This window comes from Archocentrus centrarchus, chromosome 13 (assembly GCF_007364275.1).
Source record: "Archocentrus centrarchus isolate MPI-CPG fArcCen1 chromosome 13, fArcCen1, whole genome shotgun sequence".
Lineage (NCBI taxonomy): Eukaryota > Metazoa > Chordata > Actinopteri > Cichliformes > Cichlidae > Archocentrus > Archocentrus centrarchus.
This window is the reverse complement of record NC_044358.1, coordinates 35024706-35042389: the sequence shown is the minus strand read 5'-3', so window position 1 is coordinate 35042389 and position 17684 is coordinate 35024706.

The window sequence follows — 17684 nt, the reverse complement described above, 5'->3', positions numbered from 1 at the left end:
AAAATGCAATGGCAAAAAGGCTCAAATGAACAGTCAGAAACTTCTGATGAGCAGCGTCCGAGCTGTATGATACGGCAGCAAGTTGGGGTGATGAAGACTGGAGCTGCAAAGCCATAAAACAACTGAAACTCAAAATGAGAGATATCAGGAAAAAGGAAAAGTCAAAGATGGTCACCATGGTTTCATCTTGTGTGTAAGGGAAGAAGTGGGTGGGTGACAGGCAACCTCAAAGTGCAAAGTGTCACAGACTCTCTCGCAGCCATAGATGACTGGCAGTAGGCAGATGGCTTCCTTCATGCAGAGGCACGAAATGGGAAGAGTAAGAGAAAGAGACAGAGGGAAGGTGCCACCCTTCAACCCCTAACGATACTCACACCGCCCCCATCTAACTGCTTGGCCGGACAAGTGCCCCACATGGCGCCCGATGCACAGCTGCTGTGGCTGGCGTGACTCATGATGCCATGCTTATGCCTGCTGGGTGGAGACAGCGGGCGCGCGGGGAAGGGGGGTGCATGTGTGTGTGTATGAGTATCGCAAAGGACTGTTTGTGTGTTGTGTAAAAGCGGGGCACATAGGGAGTGTAAAATGGGTCAGGGATAAGAGAAGCCAAGGCTTCACAGTGGGCTAGGACTGACGGAATAGGGGTCAGGAATGGACCCCACAATTCACCCCAGAGCGTGAGGTCCAGTGGAGGGTGTAATAATGCCTTAATTGTGCCATGGATGGGAGTTATTGAGTTATTCACACAAGCGTGGATGAAGGGGGTTACGCCCAGGGGTTGTGACCAAACTTGTAGTCAAGGAAGGAATGGAGAAAGGATGGAAAACAGTGAGTCATTTCTCTAATGAGCTGAACATTCCCTTTAAGTGTCTCTTGGTAAGTCAGATGTAAACCATTCACATGACAAAACGTACCCTTTCATGAGATTATGTGAAGTGAAAGTTACTAATTAGGCACATAAAGAAAAAAAAAAAAAAAAACAAGGATTCATAATGTGTCATGCCACTGGGCATCAATACAGGCTGGATTTTTTTTTTTTTTTTAATTTTTCCTCTGTTTCTTTTTTCTTTCCTTTTTTTTTTTTTTTTATTCTGTGGATAAGTTAGTAGAAAAGCCTAAACATTTCAAGAGAACATCAGGTAGGAGTGAAAATGGCAAACTGGAGAATATAGCAGAGATCAAACATTTTGGATCAGATATCAAACATACAAGACTTGCAGATATGCTGCTTAGAAAAACCTGCTCATTTATGAGAGCTTGTCACTCGGGGATTCTGAATCCATACTGCCCCCCTGTGTTTGCAAGTTAGATAGCATTTTTTTTTTCTTGTTTTTTTTTTTTTAACCATCTACAGATTGTAAATAACATTTATATTCTTTAAGGCAGAGAGGAAACGTTGCTCACCCTCTGTAACTCACAAGAATAACACAAACACCGTTCCTCTGGCTGTTCATTCACATGTATTTGTATTATTAATTTTTGTGCCCTTCTAATCATTAATTATTATACAGGTTGTTGAATGAAATGAGTCATAGGCTAGGAATGTTTATCCTAGAATTTTCAAAATGTTACCAACCTCATCTGCATAATGAAGAAATTCTGAACTCATTTACACATATGGAGAACAGTTTTGACACTTGGCATTAAAATGTCAAACGTAATCAGGGTGCAGATTTAGGTGAGTGAAGAGCATCTCCCACTGTGACAATAATTAGAAGTCTATGGATAGAAGAAAACTGATGAGGAAGTCAACCTAAAACCTTTCCGGTGCCCTAAAAGTGCTTCATCCTCAAGGAGAAATTTTCACCTAAGAAGCCACTTATTTAATTAACCTTTAATTTAATTAACTTTTTATATCAAGTGTATTATTTATCCTATCTTATTCGGGGCTTATTCAAGGGCTTACATATATATATGCAGTACTACTTTGGACATACCTTCTCATTCAATGTTTTACATTGTAAATTAACACTGAAGTCATCCAGACTATGAAGGAACATATGAGGAATCATGCAGTAAACTTAAAAGTGTTAAACAAACCAAAATATGTTTTAGATTTTAGATTCTTCAAAGTCGGCACCTTTTGCTTTGATTACAGCTTTTGTACACTCTTGGCATTCTCTCAGTCAGCTTCATGAGGTAATCACCTGAAATGGTTTTCCAGCAGTCTTGAAGGAGTTCCCAGAGGTGCTGAGCACTTGTCAGCTGCTTTGCCTTCGCTCTGCGGTCCAACTCATCCCAAATCATCTCAGCTGGATTTAGTGATTGTGGAGAACAGGTCAGGGCACTCTTTTTTGGTCAAGTAGCCCTTACATAGCTTCGAGGTGTGTTTGGGGTCATTGTCCTGTTGAAAAACAAATGATGGTCCCACTAAGCGCAAACCAGAGGGGACGACGTGCAAAATGCTGTGGTAGCCATGCTGGTTAAGTGTACCTTGGAACAGTGTCACCCTCGAAGCACCTCCATATACCACACTTCCTCCTCCATACTTCATGGTGGGAACTACACATCTAGTAACCTTTTCTGTGTCTTACAAAGACATGGCCTTTGGAACCAAAAATCTCAAATTTGGACTCATCAGACAAAGGACAGATTTCCACTGGTTTAATGTCCATTCCTTGTGTTCCTTGGCCCAAGCCATCTTGTTGTTCTTCCTTAGAAGTGGCTTCTTTGCAGCAACTTGACCATAAAATCCAGATTCATGCAGTCTTCTCAGAACAGTTGATGTGTGTGCTACTTGAACTCTGTGAAGCATTTAGGCGGGCTCTTATCTGGGGTGCTGTTAACTTGTGGTTTCTGAGGCTGGTAACTCTGATGAACTCATCCTTTGCAACAGAGGGAACTCTTGGCCTTCCTTTCCTGGGGCGGTCCTGATGAGAGACAGTTTCATCATAACGCTGGATGGTCTTTGCGACTGCACTTGAGTATACTTTCAAAATTATTGAAATTTTTCGGATTGACTGACCTTCAATGATGGACTGTTGTTTTTCTTTACTTAGTTGAGTAGTTCTTTCCATCATATGGATTAGAACATTACTCAAACAGGGCTATACCAACGCTACCTCTTCACAGCGCAACTGATGGACTCAAAGATGTTAAAAAGGGCAAGAAATTCAAGACATTAACTCTTGACAGGCACAGCTGTTAACTGAGAACCATTCCAGGTGACTGCCTCCTAAAGCTGACTGAGAAAATGCCAAGATGTGCAAAGCTGCCATCTAAACATGAAGTGCATACTTTGAAGAATCTAAAATCTAAATCTAAATCTTAAATAATCAACAACCACTGAACTAGAAGGCGTGTCCAAAATTTGATAGCTGAGGAAAAGAGTCAGAGAAACATGAACTTAAAGCATATCTACTGTAATATAGCCACACCTGCTTTACATTCATACTGTGAAAATTGTCAGTTACAAAGTGGGTTGAAATTTGGTGTTTTGTTTTTTTATGTCAGCTCTTTTTTTTTTTTTTTTTTATCTTTTTCAAGCATTTTTTATTCTGTGCAACCAAATTGATTTTTACAACAACAATTCCAGATGCCACAATATAAAACCAAAACCTTTTTTTTTTTCCTGCAAAATGTTTTCTATAACCAACTTTGAGCCTCAGTATCATTGGATATATGTAAAAAAAAAAAAAAAAAGACCACCTATGACATATAGGAACAGAAACAAGTATTGGCACCTATTGTCTGTTTTCTGATATTTCACTGGAGACAGTGTTGTTTGGCTAAACTTTAAAGGTTTGTATTGCCATACTGGGATAAGTGGCCAGTCAAAACAAGTTACACCACCTGAACACTCACATTTTTACCTACATTTTACCATCTTCATCTTCTAGCTGTGGTTCCTTCTGGGTCAAATTATTTATTTTAATATTGTGAGTTGTTTTTTTTGTTTTTTTTAATCATTATGTTGTGCAGGTGAAGCTTAGCTTCTGCCATAAAGTCATTCCAAATCGGAATATAACTTAAAGAGTCAGCACCCAACAAATGTGACAATACATCATGGATCTGGATACTTGTAATATTTCTTTTTTCACAAGGAATATGTGCCACAAGACAGCCTATTGCAGAAATAAGCCATGGCAAAGACTTATGTGATGGAACCGCTGGAATGAAAAAACACCTTGCAGCCAGAGCCAGTCTGCACCAAACCAAAATAGATCACATCCTGACCCCACAGGAACCCATTAAATGGTCTAAATCGCATGTGTCTGGAATCACTTGGTTCTATGTTTCAGCCAGCAACATCAATAAACAACGGGGAAAGGTTGAAAGAGTTTCTTTTAATCTAGCAAGTCTGGCCCGTAACTGTTTACTCAAAAAGCATTTTTTCAAGTTTCTAACATTGAATTATTTTCAGGTTTTCTCCACTAAATAATCAGAAAACAGTATCAATATTTTTTTAATATAAATCCCATGATACTGATGTACAAAGACGGTCATAGAAGCCATGAAAACTTTCCAGTACTCAAAATGTTGTTACATTAAAAATGCTGGGAAAGAAAAAAAAATAATGGGGATTAAAAAGCACCAAATGGAAGATGTCCTCCTGTCCCAACTTTTTGGAAACTGGCAGTGAATTCAAAAACTGAAAAATAAAGCAACATTTTTCAATTTTAACAGCTGATATGTTGTCTCTGTGCTATTTTCATGCTAATATAGGAGTCCTAGAATTTCCAGTTAATTATATTCTGCTTTTATACAGCATGCCAACAGTATCATAAAACCAACCTCCAAACATGAAAATGTGATAACAGCAATTCACAAAATAATAAAAAATAGGACAATGATGCTAGACGCTGATCAGCCACTTCAGTACTTACACCTTGCTTGTACCAGGTTGGACCCCCTTTTGCCTCCAGACCTGCTTTAATCCCTTGTGGCACAGATTCAACAAGATGCTGGAAACATTCCTCAGAAACTTTGGTTCATATTGACATGATAGCATCACTCAGTTGCTGCAGATTTGTCAGCTGGACACCCCTAATGCATATCTCCCAGTTCAACACATACGAAAGGTGCTCTACTGGATTGAGATTAGATGACTGTGGAGGCCATTTGAGTACAGTGGACTAATTTTCATGTTCAACAAACCAGTTTGAGATGATTTGAACTTTGTGACATGGTGCATAATTCTACTGAAACAGCCATCAGAAGATAGGTGCACTGTGGCCATGAAGGGATGGACATGGTCAGCAACAATACTCAGATAGGCTGTAGTGTTTAAATGATGCCCGGTTGGTCTAAGAGGCCCAGCGTGTGCCACAAAATATCCCCCACACCATTGAACTACTACAACCACCAAGTGGCACCCAGTGTGTTCTGCTGCTATAGTCCAAGCTTGTTCAACCACTGTATCTGCAAACCCAAGAGATGTCTGGGAAAATCCCACTGCTTCTGAAATACTCAGCCCATCTGACACCAACAACCATGCCATGCTCAGAGTCACTTAAATCACCTTTTTCCCCATTCTGAGTGTATGCCATTCTTGTGAATTTCTCCTCAATGTGACCCAATAGGTAATTTTACACTGATGCTGTCTTCAATCATGGATTGCTTTTACCAGGCTACTTTCTGAAAATGTCTTACCTCTCTGACCTTTCAGAAATGAGTTTGTTTTGTGGCATTGTTGACAAATGTTTCAATAGCAAGAAAGAATGGAAGAGTTATGTCACTAGAAGCAACACTGAATTCCTTATTTAACCCACACAAACAACAAGTGAAGCAAGAGCCAGTAAACTCAAAAGCTGTTGAATTTACTGTTAGGTAAGTGCAGCAGGCAAATTGGACCATGATCAAATACAGCATTATTGATTGGATTTCTGCGTGGGCCAAGATCCTGACTTTATTTGCACACTGACATGGTGAGCAATATCATGGTGAGCATTTCATTACGCAAACAAACACATGTCCATACACGCACATACACACATGGTGCCCTGAGGCAATTCTCTGTTATATTTCAGATGTAAGATGTGAAATTTGGGAGAGAAAATCCAATATCTACAGTAAAGGGGGACAGTATCAAACCTGAAGAGCACCCACTAATTTAAACCAGAGTGCAGTAGGTGCAAGGTAAAGGCAGGCCGTCTGAGAGCCGTACCTGTTGAGCCCAAAGGCCTAAAACTCAATACTGCCAGAGGAGTTCTTGCCATCCTATAAAAAAGAATTAAGGGCTGTTGGAGAACAAGAAAAAGAGGCAGAAAATGGAATCGGGCTGAATCTGAACAAAAAAAAAATCTGCAGTACAGTACTTCACAGTAAACAGAAAATCATTGGAAAAAGAAGTCAGTAGAGACAGACCGAAACCGAAGGATATTCAATAGATTTGTATCTCAGCAAGCAACTTGCATGATTTAAATCTGCAAATTACTGTTTGTACAGAGAAAGGGGGGATTTATTAGAAAAATAATGCAGACTTTGTAGTTAGCTTCATACATATTTGATTTTTGGCTGTCACATGTCCAGAGCTTGTGTCAACTTGGTGAAGAATATCTGCTTGATCTTTAACTTGTTATTATCACCTACAGTATTAGAGGTAGCTTTATAGAGTTTTTGCTATTAACACTGTTTTTCGCATACCACTTCTTCTACACTTTAACACAGTCTTAAGTGCTTTTTCATTGCCTGGCTTGCTGGAAGTGTTTTCATGTTTGACTTTCTTTTTGATGTCTTCTATGTCTGCTTTTATTATGATCCCCCTGGGAAATGTGCATATTGGTGCAATAACTAAAATGGCACAATAATAAATATTCAATTTTCTCGATAGTCATGTGAATTAGTGCCTACAGGTAGATGATGGGACCTCAGTTGAATCTCTAGGGACTCTATGAATAGTGCAGATGTTGGAGAGGTAGTTGTAGTACCCCAACTACTGAAGGATGCAATATTTCCTAAAGGCACTATCTGTGATCATACTGTAAACAGCTGGGTAGTCAGGCCAAAAAAAAAAAAAAAAAAAAAAGCTTAAAAAGATGAATGAATATAATATCTTTGTTCCCCTCTTCAAAAAGCTATTCTAAATTGACAACAAAAATCATAACTTTTAATTTGACTTTTATCTGCTGTAAGTTAAAATATATAGTATAAGTAATCTATGCAAACACTCACCAATGTTGGACAGTAGAAGACTGGAAAAATGTTGCCTGATGTGATAAGGCTGCAACATTTAGGTGGTAGGGTAAGAAACAACATGAAAGCATGGATCCATCCTGCCTTGTATGAACAGAGTATTGTTGCTGACCATGTCTATCCCACAGTATAACCATCTTCTGATGGCTAGACAGAGAGCTCATGCTGGAAAGCAGGTGCAGCAGGTCAGGGTGATGAAGACTAGAGCTGGAAATGTACTAAAAAGTAAAGAGAGTGTGGTGAGAAGATGGATGGAGTACTTTGTGCAGTGTCACCAAGCACAAATGATCTCAAACTGGTTTCTTGAACATAATAATGAGTTCGTTGTACTCAAATGGCCTCAACAGTCATCAAATCTCAGTCCAACAGAGCACCTTTGGGATCTGGTGGAATGGGATATTTGCAGATGGAGATTTTATGGATGTGCAGAATGTGCAGAAAAGGCAGATTTGTGCAGATAAAAAGGGATCCAGCCCATTACAAGCGAGGTGCACCTAATACAGTGGCCAACGAATGTAAGTACAAACACAAGAGAAAAAAAAAAAAACTTTCTTATTTTGTGTCCCACAAGATTTCTAAGTTAGCTCTTACTCACTTTTAAGAAGCAAAATGAAATCAGTGAAGTTAAAAAAAAACAAAAAAAAAAAAACATTTTCTGTCACTATAATGATAAAGCCTGACATGACAAGTCATTCTATAGTACTGAGCACCCACAGTTGTTCTTGTGCACTAAAGATGAATTGGTTCTATATTGCAAATCCCTTGTTTTCTCCACTATTAATCATTTCAAGCTGGCTAAATATTAAACATTTAACAAGAACAACACTTAACTAATGTGACTTCATTGAACATACATTTTTTGTGCGTATTTTTAAAAGGTTACAACAGATGAGTTAAGTGACAGAAGTTGAAAAACTTTGCAACATTAGTTTCCATCAGAAACTGATGAAAAGCTATATCCAGGGCTCAGACAGTCCTTTAGCAAAGATCTACACTTAATGCTGTTTTCATTCAACCTTTGGTGGCTAAAAATATGCAACTGCACCTTTCAGCTTGTAACCTGAGCAAAAGCCATTGTGTTTCAAAAGATCAAGTTCAGATAAGCAACTGTAATACAAGCAAATACTTCTTGACATCAACCATGGTCATTTCCTCTATATGCTGCACATTTTGCATTCATAGTTCTATCTATACCTGCACTATCTCTTCTAAATGGTGAGTAACTCACAAAAATACTAGTGAGACTCTTCTTCATTCAGACCCTTCAGGCTAACCATTCCAATATGCCAGATGGTATATTACACATCATGAACATGATGACATGAGCGCTGATGAACTGACTACATTACTGATACATTGCTTTCATATATTTATACTCTGTAACCTATAAAGAATGCAAATTACAGTTTGTATTGTAGTACATTAAAACACCTTTTCAGTATGTTAATGACATGAATCTATGCTACATTACACTGAAGAGTAAGCTTTGATTCCTGCAGCCTCTGGTCAGAAGATGCCAGAAGCATGTGAGACGCAGCATCTGTAATTTGACAGATACATATCTGTATAATTGGGTAAAAATTTCAGTCAAATATGTGATGTCACCCATGACATTAAAAACTCAAAATGTGGAAAATCCACAGAGGGATTTCTATATTGCTAGTGAACATATTTGCTTCCATCTCTGAAGAGGACGTCTAGCGATATTGAAAGTTCCCAGTGCCGACTCATTCTGGGCTTCTAGACATCTATGTAAAGATAACAGAAAATACTTTCTGGGAGTGAACTGACCTCATTTCGGGTGAAAATGTCATAAGAGGAAAATTCTGCCACTCTGGGCCTTTGCCTTGACGGCTGTGGTGTTAGCTGAGTGGACTGAAACATATGAAACCGATGTTGTCTCGTAGAGACAGACTGGAGAGTGGAGTGGAAAATAAAATGCGTGATAGGGTGAGAGAAAGTGAGCCCACTCCCTCTGTGCTTGTAATTAAATGCTAGAATGTCATGTAGACTGGCAGATATTGTCCATATATTTGCAGGTGCTCAGTGTGGCACTGCCACTGTGTTTCTACAGCAGAGCTCCAAGGTTAATTAAAAGAGCCACTATCTCCTGGTCGACTCTGCCAGGTTCCAACAAGAGGACACATAATTAAAGTGACACCTGTTCATCCCCATTTGTGGGCCCTTCACAGCACATTGCTGGGCCGCAACACAAGAGGTACAGCCTGGCAGGGAACATGCAGCTGTAGAGCATGAGAGGGATCATTTTTATTGTTCAGTGGGATCTTCAGGATTTAGCCATTTAGCAGTGGTGATGTGGGCAGTGGAATATACGGTCGCTGGGTAGACAGCATAACTCACCTCTGTTCACACTAAAACAGCCCGAGTTTATTATTTTTAGATAAATTATAGAAGCTGAGTGGTTGCTACTTTTGTCACAGCCTGTATAACAATGTCATTTAGATGATATATTATTCATATATACTAATTCAGAAGCTAACAGACACTTCTGTGCTTAGGACAGCAGCATTGAAAAGTCTCTTATGAAAACAAGCATCAAGCACTTGGAGAATCTTTTTGTCTCTTCTTTTGGGTTATCATAGTGTTGCCGTTGATCACAAACTGTCAGCTATAATCTCTATTGTGTCATCTAGTGTAGCAGCCTTTTGTTGAATATAAATAGGGGTATTTTCCATTCAGCATCCTAAGAACCTCTAAAAACTGTCTTTCTGCTGCTCCTTTCTTGACCCTTTCTGCATTTTTTTTAACCTATCTTTTCTTGACACAGCAGATTGTGCTCTGGAAGACAACTTAATATTATGCACAAATTGTCAAGTTGCATCCCCGATGTTAAGGCACATTATTCTTGTGTCATTTCCTACATGATGGTTCTTGCGTGCTACAAGGGATTGTCTGGTGCTGGCAAAGGAAAGCTGGGACTCACGCTGTGCTGTCATTTCTCTCCAGTCCCCAGTGTGCAGTACACCACTGTACTGTGTGCAGATTCAGTGACCCAGGCTGACAAACAGAAGCCCAGTGGGAGTCTGTGCCCTACTCGCTGCACAACAGGTAATTATCACCACTATCACCCAATAAGTGGTGTATTCAAATGAGGAAAATTGATATGTATATTAGCTGCTGCGCCTCTCGCTACGGCATGTATGAAAGTTTATGCACACAACACATACACATCTCTCTTAGCTGCCACAATTGTCAGAAAGACCCTGCAGCACAGAAATGTGGAGTCTCAGACATACGCACACACACACACACACACACACACATATACACATATACACATACCAACACATTGGAATTTCATCTTCACACCAGCAGATTAGGATGCAGAAGACGCCATGCGGTGCTTTTTATTAACATATGCCATCACACCGGGGGGTCAGCATTGATTCGTAAAGCATCACCAGCCCTGCAAAAATTATTTATCAAATCAACACTGCCTTTTTCAGCTCTCATTACTCTCTGCTCTGCCATTCTGCCCGCTCTAAGTTTCTACACAACAGGGATACCAATTTAACAGGTTGTCTTACTCAAGAGCAGCAACTAACTGTTTTTTCACACTCAGTATAGGTCTGACAGGACAGTTAGTTGCTTCAACTTCAAATCCACAACAGCTTAGCTCATTTACACTGCTCTGTTCAAATGGTAATTTCTTTCTGGTCAAGCTGTAAAGCCTGATTTGACATTTTGTAATTGTGGTCCAAAATAAAAAGAAAACCCCATAAAGCAGTACAGATGTAAAGAAAGGATATGCATCAGTATACTCACAATATTGCCAACATGTAAACTGATCTATAATTCATGTTCACCAACTGTAAGTTGAGAAGTACCGCTGCTGTCTTAACAGTAACAGTAACAGTGGCTCCAGAGTCTACCGACAGTCACCACCCTCTTTCTCTATCCATGACTTTCACTCACTGTAAATGTAACAAAGTCATTTAGTTGCTTAAACATAACCATATAATGGTGGCAGAACACACGGGGCTCATGTGAGTTACTCTTTGAATCTCTACACATGGTGCAGGGATTTTGGGTAATCCTGTGGCCTGAGGCAAACAGTGCAACTACAACACTGCAGCAGTTAGCGCTGGCAGAAATATAGACAATGCAGACACCATCTGCTCCTCAGGCTATTTATAATTTTTGACACCTTTGATAATTTTATCCCAGGGTTTTCATGCATTATTTATCTTTTTTTTTTTTTAATCATTATTGTAATTTTTGCTTGGTTTTCATTTTTTTCCATCATGTTTCTTTAGATGAGTTTTGTGTTTTTTTAATTATGTTTTTAGAGACCTGAATGTAAATGCGTCTGCCTTGGGAGAAACTTGAGCCCAATCAACCAAATGGTGGCACTTTGTCAGATGGAGATAAAAACCTTTTAAAGGAATGAACAACATCAGTGCAAAAGAAATGGCTGGCATTAATCAAAATCTTCACAAAGAGACGAGCAGGTCTATAATTCAAGCAGTCTTAGTGTAATTAAACTCAGTTAGGAGATATTATAGCATATCTAACGTATATACATAGGGGTTTTTCTTGACTTTATCAAGCCTGAAACCAGCTAGCTGTTGCTCAAGGGTTTAATTTTGGGTGATTGAACTTTTAATAATGTTGAGAGCAAAAATGGTTCAAACCAGAAAAAAGATGTAAAAGAGGGGTGTAGCTACAATGATGTCACCCACTGGTTTGTGAAGTCCTGTTTTAAAGCCTCAAATGAGCATTTCCGCCTTTCCCACCTTGGTTGCCAGAAAATGGATGTGAGAAGAGGAGCGGTGGGTCTGACTGTCAAACCACACAATCACTGGCTAACGACTTGTAATTGACAACTCATTAGCCCATGGGTGTGTGGTTTCATACTACAGATAATCCTCTACTATGAATTATGGTATGACTAAAAGAGATTTTTTTTTAATTCATTATGAACCAAAACAAGTCAGTGAACCCATAAAACTCATCAGGAAAGTGTTTACAGAGGTCAACACAGAAAGCTGTTTTCCTATAGATTTCTACAGAAGTCTTTTTGCAGCCATACAATAGCGATCACCATCTGTTGGCCATTAGATAGAATGTAGGCTTTTAGGCACTTCCGCACTGGCTTCATGTTTCAGATTCAGAAGCGACGCCCATGTTTTATGGGATTTATGTTTCAAGCCTGCCCTTTGACCCATGGACCAAATCACTATGGACTATGTAATTTCTAAACAGTTATTGCAGTGCTTTTGCTAAATCACTTGACTGTTTGATTTAAAATCCATTGTGGTGGTGCACAGAGGCAAAATTCCAAATAAATGAAATAAATAAATAAATAAAATAAAAATGACATTGTCCATTTATAGATCTAGAAGTATATCTCACTTTTGGTTAATTTTCTTTTTTGTTTTATTGTTATTGGATTTTTTTTCTTTTTTTTTTTCCAGAAGCTATAATTCTGATGAAAGATTCATTGTTTTCTGTGATCTGTAGGCTGGGTTTTGCTGTTGTTGTTTTGTTAAAGAAATGTTTTCACTAGTAGCCATGGTGACTGCTCTGGAACATTTACATGCAGTACCATTCAAAGGTTTGGATCTAAGTGTGTCCAAACTTTTGACTGGTACTGTACATCTAAACCGAGTATTGTTTAAGACCACTCATAGATGCAGCCCTCTGTGTAGAATTACAGAAGAAACAGAAGTGAGTCTAGGATTTATCTAGAATTAAACGGGTCGGGTTTCTATTCAGGTACTACTACATCAAACTGTTAGAACCTCTGAAATCAATAATCAATAATACGTTTTGTGAAATGTGAATTTCACAAAACGTAATGTCAGTCCTGCCCAGCAGTCCAGCTCTTTCTAAACTATCCAGCTCTCAGTCTGATGCTTTGTTGTTCAATTCCTATTAATATTTGCATGCTAATTTAATTTTAATCTGCTGTGGCTAGCATATATAACTAGAGAGTGTCTATAATTTATCAGTTTATTTGAGTTTGTGTTTTTCTCTTAGTGATGCCATGTAGATATAATTCTGTCTAATTTTCACACTTTGCTTCTTTTTGGGGATAAAAGAGACTTAAAGTTTAGGTTAGTTTTATGTTGCTAGGATAAGGCAGACCACGGTTATAGTCAAGTTTAGAGCATGTCTTAAAGCAAAAAAAAAAAAATGTTTTTAATTGCCCCGGTAGTATTCAGACTTCTTTGCTTATACCATCCCTGGGGTGAGTTCATGGTCAACTTTACATTCAGTCAAGACATAACTTTTTGCCATTGAAGGTTGGATAAATATTGCCAGATATTGGAACCTTTAACTAAACTGAGTAGAGGGGGAGAAAAAAAACAAACATCTGATTTATTGCCTCATGTCGAAGCAGAACCAATGACAAGAAAGGAGGCTTTGGAGAATGATCTGGCTACATACAGTACAATCCCCACTTTTTGCATCATGGCATTAAATAACAGTGTCAACAGTGATTTGGCCTAGAAATATATTACAATGAAGAAAAAAATACTCCTTCTCTTGCACAGCACACATGTGGAATCTGTGACTTTATGACTATATTCAGATCACTAATATACCAACCTAAGAAGAACTGAGTATACCAATAAATAGTTACCAAACCAATTTAGTCAATAGCGGCTGGTTCCAAAATGGGAAAGAGGTACAGTTACTGGCCGCTTTGTTAGGTACCACTCATTAATGCAAAAATCTAATCAGCCAATCACAGGGCAGCAACTCAGGGCATTTAGGCATGTAGGTCAAGGTTACCGATTGAAGTTCAAACTGAGCACCAGAATGAGGAGGGAAAAAAGGTGATTTAAGTGACTTTGAATGTTGCATGCTGGTGACAGATGGACTTGTCTATATTTCATAAACTGTCTGAAAATGAGAAAATATCCAGTGAGTGGCAGTTCTCTGGGTAAAAATGCCTTGGTGGTGTTAGAGGCCAAAGGAGAATACCCAGACTGCTTCGAGCTAATAGGAAAGCAACAGTAAGTCAAATAACCACTCATTACAACCAAGGTATGCAAAAGAGCATCCCTGAAGGCACAACACGTCAAACCTTGAAACAGATGGGCTACAGCAGCCAAGACCACACCAGGTGTCGCTCCTCTCAGCTAAGAACAGGAAACTGAGGCTACAATTCACACAGGATCACCAAAATTGGACAGCAGAGGACTGGACAGCATTTCCTGGTCTGATGAGCCTTAATTTCTGCTGCAACATTCAGATGGTAGGGTGAGAATTTGATGTAAACAACATGAAAGCATGGATCCATTCTGCCTTGTATCGACAGTTGAAGCTGCTGCTGGTGGTGTAATGTTGTGGGGGATATTTTCTTGTCACACTTTGGGGCCTTATTACCAACTGAGGATCGTTTAAGCACCACAGCCTACCTGAGTATGTCCATCCTTTTATCACCACACTGTACCCATCTTCTGATGGCTGCTCCCACTAGGATAACATGCCATGTCAAAACACTCATATCATCTCAAAGGTGGTGGTGTAATCACAATCCAATATACCATTTTTGGGATGTGGTGTAATAGGAGATTGATTTCATGGACATGCAGTGAATACATGCAGCAACTGTGTGATGCTATGAAGTTAAAATGAACCCAAATCTCTGAGGAATGTTCCCGGCATTTTGTTGAATCTACAGTATGTCATGAAAAATTACGGTTGCTCTGAAGGCAAAAGGGGGCCCAACCTGGTATAAGCAAGGTGCACCTAAAGTTCCCACCTCAACTTATTTGTCTTAAAGTTTTGATTTAGTTGAAAAGTTTTGTGTAATTACAGATTTGATGCCTATTTTGTTTCACCTTCCTCAGCTGAGCTCAAATTTATTTCAAAAGGTTGTAGTGACTACATGATTAATGAGCCAAAGTATATTCAATTTTCTAATCTACAGAATGATGAACTGAAGATTAACATGCCTGTTTTGTCATTGTATATCAGAACACTTAGTTTTTACGTGAGAAACCTCATTTAATTGACTAATTCATGTTCTTTCAGAGTCACTCTCAGTGTAATTAATTTTTGTGCAGATGCCATTGCTGTATATAAAACTCATCAGGTTAAGCAAGCACGATTTTCTTTTTAACCCTTCTAGAAAATTCCCACCTGCTCCCCAGTACATTGATGAGTAATCTCTTTCAGGCATTCTTGGGGAACAATCAGTTTAATTGTTTATATGCTGGGAAAAATGTATTTTAAAAGCCTTTGTCATCCTACATAACAGTCATTGAATTTAGAGGGCACAATGTGTCTAGCTCACACAAGCCTAATGAGGGCTATAGAGACTTATTAGTCAGGCATGAGACTTTAGCGATGGTTCAGCTGATGCTCTAATGCTTTTGGTCTATTCCAAAAATATCAGTTACAGACAGAGAGTAGTCACATTTAACTAGAGTAACTTTCTGCAAGAACAGTGCTCTGGGATACTGGGATTCCTGAGATGGCAATATTATTAATGCATCATTATTATGATTTTTTTTGTTTGTTTGTTTGTTTGCTTTTTAGTCATAGAGACAGTAGATATATAACAAAGAGCAAAAATACTTTTTTTTTTCTCCTGACGCTGTAAATCTTTGAATATATGCAGGTATCAACAAGGTAAACTCAGGATAACCTCATCAACTGGTTTGAAGATGTCTCCATGGAGACTAAGTTGACCGTATTCCTTGTCGTCTTCTTGTCACTGGCAGGCACAAAATTAATTAAAACAGGCCTTCTCTCTGGAGGATTTTCTCTAATAAGTAGCTCATTGCCCTTTCTGACATCTAAGCATGTGTGTGTGTTCTTGGTGTGGGTGTTCATTCCAGATATTTTTATAAATAGCAAAAGAGTGGGTTTCATTTTGTTTCATTGTTGCCAATATTTAAAAAAGAAAACAAAGTTCAGTAAAAAATGTTATAATTGACAGTATAATAAAATATAATAAATGACAGTATAATTGACATACATTTATCATTATAGTGGAAACAAGCCACAGCAGGGTGGTTTTAGTGATTTAACAGCCTTGGGCAAACACCACTGTGAGGCCCCTATCCATTTTTGCCACAACCATGCAGTCAGGACAAGTAAGGCAAGAGGTGAGCAGTGCTTTTTTTAAGCATTATATTAAGATATTTTAATATTCTTTCTTAATCAAGGAGTAGGTCTATCTTTCCGAGCTCATGTAAAGCTGAATTTTGGAGTATTCTTTTAGGTCCTCACAGCAGAGGGACATTAGAAATATAAATATTTTATAGACTACAATGGTTTGTTAAACTACCCAAGATAATATAAAGCATATGAGATAAGTTTATCTTTGGCAGAGACTACAAAATACAACGTACAGTAATGAAGCAGTAATTTAAATCAATGATCGTCATATATAATATTAACTATTATCAAAAGTTCAAACTAAATAAGAAGACCACACAGATAATGGAGTTTATATAACCATCCAACTAAAAACATCCAACTACCAGCCAATAACCTGCCTCAGTACAACATAGAAACTCCTGTCAGGCATCATAGCAGCTTAGAGATACCAGGGGAAATACCAGGGGCGCAAAACACCAGCTACTGGTAGATGGAGCAGTCCCTCGAGACAGTAAAACCACACTGACCAACCTGTGCCACCTGGATTGACTACAAGAAAGCTTATGACTTGATGCCACACACATGGATCCTGGAATGCCTAGAAATCTACAAGATCAACAGGACTCTCAGAGCCTTCATCAAGAACTCAATGGGAATATGGACAACAACACTAGAGGCCAACTTCCCAATTGTACAAGTCACCGTCAAGTGCAGTATTTGCCAAGGAGATGCTCTGTCCCCACTGCTGTTCTGCACAGGCCTGAATCCCCTCAGCCAGATCACTGACAAGACTGGCTATAGATACCGACAGTGAAATGGAGCAACCATCAGCCACCTCCTGTACATGGATGACATCAAGCTGTATGCCAGGAGTGAACGAGATATTGAGTCACGATCCACACCACACAGATCTACAGCAATGACACTGGAATGTCATTCGGACTAGAGAAGTGTAGTCGGATGGTAACAAAGAGAGAGAAGGTAGTCAGAACTGAGGGGATTGTACTACCAGAAGGCAACATAGCAGACACTGAAGACAGCTACAGGTACCTTGGAATCCCACAGGCAAATGGGAACTGTGAAGAGGCCGCTAGGAAAACTGCAACCTCCAAGTACCTGCAGAAAGTAAGGCAAGTCCTAAAGAGTCAATTGAATGGGAAGAACAAGATCCGGGCAATCAACACTTATGCCCTGCCAGTTGTCAGATACCCTGCTGGCCAAAGTAGGAGATAAAAAAAGCACTGATGTCAAGACAAGAAAGCTCCTTACCATGCATGGAGGGTTTCACCCCAAATCAAGCACCCTGACACCATATGCTAAGTGGAAGGAAGGAGGCCAAGGACTAGTGAGTGTCACAACCACTATTCTAGATGAAGGAAGGGCATACATGGAGCACCGTAACAAAATGGCTGACATAGTATACAGGAACATCTGCGCCAAGGATGACCTGGAAGTCCCAAGGTCAA